Source organism: Panthera uncia, chromosome B1 (genome assembly GCF_023721935.1).
Source record: "Panthera uncia isolate 11264 chromosome B1, Puncia_PCG_1.0, whole genome shotgun sequence".
In the NCBI taxonomy this organism is placed as follows: domain Eukaryota; kingdom Metazoa; phylum Chordata; class Mammalia; order Carnivora; family Felidae; genus Panthera; species Panthera uncia.
The window spans coordinates 122,046,074-122,053,343 of NC_064811.1; positions in this window are offsets into that span (position 1 = coordinate 122,046,074).

Here is a 7,270-nt window from a genome sequence, read left to right on the forward strand (position 1 = left end):
TTTTTTTTTTGCTTGAGATCTCTTTTCTTATGAACTTTTTTTAAGGGCACATGGGTTGCTCATTCGGTTAAGTGTCTGACTTCAGTTCAGGTCATTATCTCACAGCTTGTGAGTTTGAGCCCTGCGTTGAGCTCTGTGCTGACAGCTCAGAGCCTGGAGCCTACTTCAGATTCTGTGTTTCTCTCTCTCTCTCTCCTTCTCTCTCTCTCTGTCTCTCTCTCTCTCTTCCTCCTCCTCCTCCTCCTCCTCCTCCTCCTCCTCCTCCCTCTGTCTCTCTCAAAAATAAATAAACATTAAAAAAAACCTTTAAGTGTTTTTTGGGGGGCTAGGGGGAAACTATCCTTTCCTCTTTGAGTGTCCTTGGTCCTTTATGGAAAACCAATAACCTTTTATGAATGAGTCTATTTCTCAACTCTATTCTGTTCCATTGATTCCTGTGTCTAGCCTTATAGTATTCTTATTAGCTTTAATAATAAGTCTTAAAATCAAATAGTGTGAGTCTTCCAACTTAGCTGTGTTTTGTGTTTTTTTTTTTTAATTTTTTGACTATTGCAGGTTCTTAGATTTTCCATTTACTTCTAGAATTAACTTGTCAATCTCCACTACTAATTCTGCTGGGATTTTGACTGGAATTGCACTGAACCTGTAAATCAGTTTTAGGATGGTTGATATCTTGCTATTGAATCATCTGACCCATGGACAAGGGCATAACCGTCACTTATTTAGGTGTTCTTTGATATTTCTTTGTAATATATTGAAGTTTTCAGTGTACAGGTCTTGCACATATTTTGTTAAATATTTTCTTATGTATTTCACACTTTTAATGCTACTCTACATGGCTTTGTTTTTATCAATTTCAATTTCTAATTTTGTTATTAGTATGTAAAAATGCAATTAATGTTTTCATGCTGCAGTGTTACTTAACTCATTTATTAATGCTGGCATGATTTTATTATTGTTGTAGATTCATTAGAATTTTCAATGTAGACCATCATGTTGTCTTTGAATAAAAACAAATTTACTTAAACATTTTTTTTTTTTTTACTTAAACATTTCTAACCTGGAAAGGTGGATAGTCTTGCCTTGTTGCCTTGGTCCTGATCTTAATCTTGCACAATTTAACATGATGTTATCTGCATGTTTTAGTAAATGTCATTCATCAAGTTAAGGAAGTTTCTGTCTTCTCTGCTGAGAATTTTTATCATGCATAGGTGGTACATTTTATCAGATGTTTAGCTTTTCTTCTCTGTTGACACTATGAATTATATTGATTTATTTTAGTATATTAAGACAAATTTGTATTCCTGAGTTAAATTCATTATATGATATATTATCCATTTGGTACATTTCTGGATTTGATTTGCTAAAATTTTGTGAAGAATTTTTGTCTGGTGTTAGTACTAGTGTAATGCTGGATGCACAGGATGAGTTGAGAAGCTATTCCTCTTCGTCTATTATCTAGAATAGTTGGGTTAAAATTAGTATTTTTCTTTCTTTCTTGTATTTTTGATAGATTTCGCCAGTGAAGCCATCTCAGCCTGGAGTGTTCTTTGTGGATTTAGTTCAAGTGCACGGGCTTTCTTTATCCTATCTCACTAGTTTTACCCACACACTTTATCATTTTCTTTGCTCCTCATTTTTTTGTAACTCAGATTTTCTATTTTTTATTAAAATTGTTTAAATTTATTTTTTTATTTTATTAATATTTTTAATGTTTATTTATTTTGAGAGGGAGAGAGAGAGAGAGCAGGGGAGGGGGGGGAGAGAGAGAATCTGAAGCAGGCTCCAGGCTCTGAGCTGTCCACACAGAGCCTCACACGGAGCTCAAATTCACGAACTGCAAGATCATGAGCTGAGTCAAAGTGGGACGCTTAACCAATTGAGCCACCCAGGTGCCCCTAAAAAATTTTGTTTAATGCTTATTTTTGAGAGAGAGAGGGGTGGGGGGGAGAATGAGTGGGAGAGGGACCGAGAGTGGGGGAGACACAGAATCCAAAGTAGGCTTCAGGCTCTGAGCTGTCAGCACAGAGCCTAACGTGGGGTTTGAACTCATGAACCATGAGATCATGACCTGAGTCAGTCAGATGCTTAACCAACTGAGCCACCCAGGCACCAACAGATTTTCCTTTTAGAATCATATTATTGTTCTTCTACTTGAAGTAAATATTTTAGAAATTCCATTTTGAGAGTCTATTTATGATCAAAATTAAACTTCGACAAGATGCCAGTACCACAATTAGCCCTTTACTAACATCTGTAGACATATAATGTATATTTTATCTTATAGATTACCTTTTCATGCACCTATCTAAGGCCAGGACTTGCTCTTGTACACTATACTTCATCTACTTTTGCTAGAACTACTGTCCCAGCCATTTTCTCTCACTACAGTACATTTTTTGGTTCATTTCTATCAGCATATAAGTGTGCAATTATTTCTACCATCTTTAAAGCAATGGTCTCTTGACCCCACATCCAAATTTTGTATATTTTGGGTTCAACTAGAGAAGGAGAACCAGTAGGCTACACACACACACACACACACACACACACACACACAGAGAGAGAGAGAGAGAGAGAGAGAGAGAGAGAGAGAGAGATCTGCACAAGAGAAGAATTGACTCACACAGTTGTGAAGGCTAGGTGAGCACTCTGCTTCAGACTACCTCTGTCTAATAATGCTGAAGTCTGAAGTGCACAGGCAGGCAGTCAAGATAGGAAGCTGATGAGCAGGCTGGAACCCCATAAGAACAGATTAAAACCTGACTCCATTCTTGTTGTCTTTGACCTTGACAATAAGGGTAGCCTTCAGAAGCCAGATTCTCCTTCATGGAGATGAAAACACACCCCTGATCCCAGGAATTGGAGAAACTGAAGGATGATCCAGGCACAAAGAGAGAGTAATTGAAGGCCCATATGCTGTTTCACATCATTGAAGTGATTCAGTAAATCAGCAACAACATGGCATTGTCAAAGCTCCACAGTATAGAAACATTTTACAATTTCCCTTCCCCTCTACTATCCAGGGTCTTTGCAACCCAGGGAAGTTAGGAGACCTTCATTTTTTTCTCCCCTTTCCACCCCAACACTAGAAGAACTAACCTAGAAGGAGGAGGGGGAGTAGGTATGGAAGACCCAGACCATGTTTTTACCACCATGTTAAAGCCTAGGGTCATAAATCTTGCCTACACTGGGAATAGGAAAGAAAAGCTTTGGACTGGATTGAGATCAAAGATAAGATGAAAAGGACAAATCTTAGATGCAAGAATGGAACTGGACAAGTAGCTGAAAGTAGCTGAAAAGTGATGGAATCTTGCCAAGGTGTCACGGAGGCAGGATTGACTCTGACAGCAGTGGGTGATGGGGGATTTAAGGAGGACATGACAGAAGGCATAAAGACCAAGCAAGAAGCTTCTTCAGAAAATCAGTCAAAGGATGATAAGGGCCTAATTATTCTTGTAAATGTGTTAGTTGGAAATAGGACACTGACTGGAATAAAAAAGAAAGATGTATGTGAATATTGTTGGACATTGTGGTGCAGAAATGATTAAGAGGTTGTCCACAGTCACAGGGTTGGGACTGTGAGTCAAAAAACCTGCCTTCTAGTCTCAAGTTCCATCATTTCCATGGGCAAGGCATTTAACCTCATTGAACCCCATCTTCCTTCTGAAGGAGCAGGTAACATTTGTGCTGTTTACGCTAGGTGCTTTGGTAGAGCCCAAACAAGATGGCTTATGAGAAAACATTTTGAACACTTAAAAATGTAAGACTGTATTATTCAGCAAACCTAGAAGATTAACTTAACCTTTTGTTTTAAGCCATTAAGGTATTTTCTTTATTTCAAGTTGGTGAGGTTAGATGGTCAGGAAAATAGAGGAAGAGAACAGGTAGGATGGGAGAACTGCATTCGCCCGTCAATTTGGTCAGTGTGAAGAGACAGGCGGGAAAGAAAGAGCCCCTAATCTGATTGCCGGGGGAGCTCAAATGCACACCTTTCATCCTCCTGGCAGGTGGATCGCATATCCTCCATCCCGCATAGTCTCATTTACACGCAGTTTCGCAGATAAGGATGCTGCTGCTCACTTGGGAGAAGGTTTCCAAAGCCACTAATAAAAAGGTAACTCGCTATGTGCTATGAGAGATGACAAGCGCACCTGGGGATGAATGATGGGTAAAGAATTGTCATTTCTCTTCTCAAAATCAGGCTATCGCCGGCTCATGTGGCTTGGCACCTGTGGCTTGTTAGCAATTATGTGTGGAAGCCAACCCATTCAAAGTTGCCCCTGTAGAGCACTTTTAGTTGCCTTCCGTCTGTCTTTACATGGATTCAGGGCACTACAATACACATTTGAGCAGAAGCTTTAAAATCAGCTTTCTTTCTCCGTTTAACATTTTCTCCCATTTTGTTTTGAAGCGCAATTTTATTAGCTTTGAATCAGGATTTAGGGAGGAAGAGAAAGAGCATTCCCCTTGGGTTCATGATTATTTGGGTTATACCTGGACTTCGTCTTCTAATAAGTCAATTGATAATTGACTCATGTTAGAAATGGTAGCTGTTCTTCAAAAATGTTTCAAAGGTGTTTGCACCACCATAGTGCCTTGTTTTGCGTAAGCAATATTAACGACCATAATGCATTTATTTTTTACTTAAAATACCAGGCACTGTTCCAAGCACGTTATATGAATTACTTAATTTACTACTCATTGCAATGCTATGGTTATCCCCTTTTTACATAAGAGAAAACTGAAGCATGAAGCTGCTGGGTAATTATTTGAGATACATATATAAAATATACACATGTTTAGATTTTGCAAAAACGCAGTTATAGGAACTGCCAAATTATTCTCCCTAAAATACAAGACTGATTCTGTAATTCCTTAGCTCAGAAATATTTCATAAATATCCTCTATCAAATTAAGTGTAGATACCCTATCTTGACATCCCAGCTCTCTCAAATTGTGATCCTAACTTCTTTCTCCAGCCCTGTTTTTGAGCAACTCCCTAACTCCATGGTCCTTAACCACAAGAGATTTTGTTCCCCCAGGGGATCTGTGGCAGTATCTGGAGATATTTTTGGTTGTCACAACTTGGAAGATGTTACTAGCATCTAGTAGGTAGAAGTCAGTGATCATGCTAAACACCCTAAACCGCCTAGGACAATCCCTTCCCACAACCAAGAATTGTCTGGTCCAAGCTATCAATAGGTTGATAGCTATTGATAGCCCCAGCAATCACTGCCCTACCCTATTTTGCAGCCTAACTGAACAACTTGAGCTTCCTTAAATAGTCTCTGTGTTTCATTTTTGTAGCTTTCTTTCATTTATCCCTCCACTAAACAATCGTAGAGCATCTATTATGTGTGAGGCCCTATTATGTATAAGACATGATTCCTGATCTCACACTGACCCGCTACTTGGTTTCCCATCCTTGTCCCCTTCCGATATACAAGCCTGCCTTCTCCTGAAGACCCCTTTCAAATGCCATTTTCCTTCATAAGGTAAATCTTTGCTCTTTCATAGTAGTTTGTAAAGATAAAAAAAAATACGCTATGTCTTGAAATTAAACAAAATTGATTGAAAAACGTATTCCTACATGATGAATTTAAGGTGAATATATGAATGACATTTTTCACTGGAGAACTGTTTAAAAATCTTCTCAAACTTCTCAAACACGTTTCACTGTTGCAGCACAGCTTCATTTTATTCCCAATAAAGTTGTTTCTGTTGTGTTTTTAAAGTCCCTTTTGGAAGTGAAAGTAGGAGGTCATTGTAGTTCCAGGGCGCATACTGTAGCGTTTGAGGGAGGATGCGAGAGGCTGTGTAAAAAGGCTGACACCCATGTTTCATTTCAGCAATAAAAAATTTAAAAATCGATTCAATAAGAATTTATTGAGTGCCACTATGAGCCAGACACCGTTAGATGCTGGAATTCAAAATAAGCACCTCGTTCTTTCCTACAATGAAGTCAGGTAAACATCTCTAACACTTCAAAATGTTTTATTACAGAGGTAGAGGAATCCTTTACATGGGTAAGCATTCTGATGGCCAGGTAAATGGAGAGGTGACAGTACGTGTAAGTTATGAGGCCCTGCTTCTTCTGAGTACTATACAGGAAACTTAAGGAGAGGAAATAGGATGGCATGCATTATTGAGGGTCTTAATATTGTCATGGAGAATTGTGGCCTGCCTCACATCCCAAAGGAAGAGGGAACTCTCTCCTGGACTGTCGTTCAGAGGCCTTGACACAGACGTGCTTCAAGTGTATGAACCAAAGCAGAGACGCCTGAGGTGAATTTGGGAAAGCAAGTCCAAAAGAGAGAAGATTCTACATTTACCACTGATGATGGAACATCCAGGAGCACGGACACACTGTCCTTGAATGTGTTACCCTGCATGTTAACGTCCTTGCTTAGAGGAGTAGAAAGTAGAGGCCGTCTACTCCACTGGGAGGCATGGGTTGTGTGTGGTTGTCAATGGGGGTGTAGGGATAACTTGCACACTCATCGAGCCAGGCTTTTCAGTGTCTGGAACTATTTTGCAATGTTCTCCATTTTACCAGTGGCTAGTGCATCAGTATCAGAAATAAGCATTTCAAAGCGATGTTAAAAGAATTCATTAGGGTGGAATCCAGGAAGAATCACCAGCATCTCTGTGATGCTCTTAACCAGGAGAATACCATGCTCTCAGTGACACCTAGAGTAGCATCTTCTCTTGATTTCATAGATTCCCCAGAAAAACAATCATGAAAGTGGCTCCTAAAATTCAAGGACTTAGACATTTATTACCACCACCACAACAAAAAACCTTCATGTACGGGATATGGACATTTTCTGCTAAATTTTTAAAAACAGTTCACGGGGCCCCCTACAGTCAGAATGAGTTTCATGCTGAGATCTTTTTTTTTTTTTCCCTTTTCTTCTCCCTGGATAAGTTGAGAGCTGGTAAAGGAGATAATGAGAACACTCTAGCACGCACAACGAGGCAGAAGTTAATATCTCTGGCTGACATTATTTCCTATCGAGCCGAATATGGCAGAAGTGAAAAATAATGTCTGCTATGTCTATAAACTTTTCATCGGGGAAGAAAAATACAATAGGGGTCAGAATCAAATCCTCCCAATAAATTTTTAAAAATTTCTGCCATAATAGGCATAATTCTAACTTTGAGTCCTTGGGAAAGACAACACTGTCCATGACTTGGTGTGCTATGTCCAGTAAAGCCATTTTCTGTTCATAGTATGGTCCTTGCTTGTTAAGCCTCAGCTAAAGGT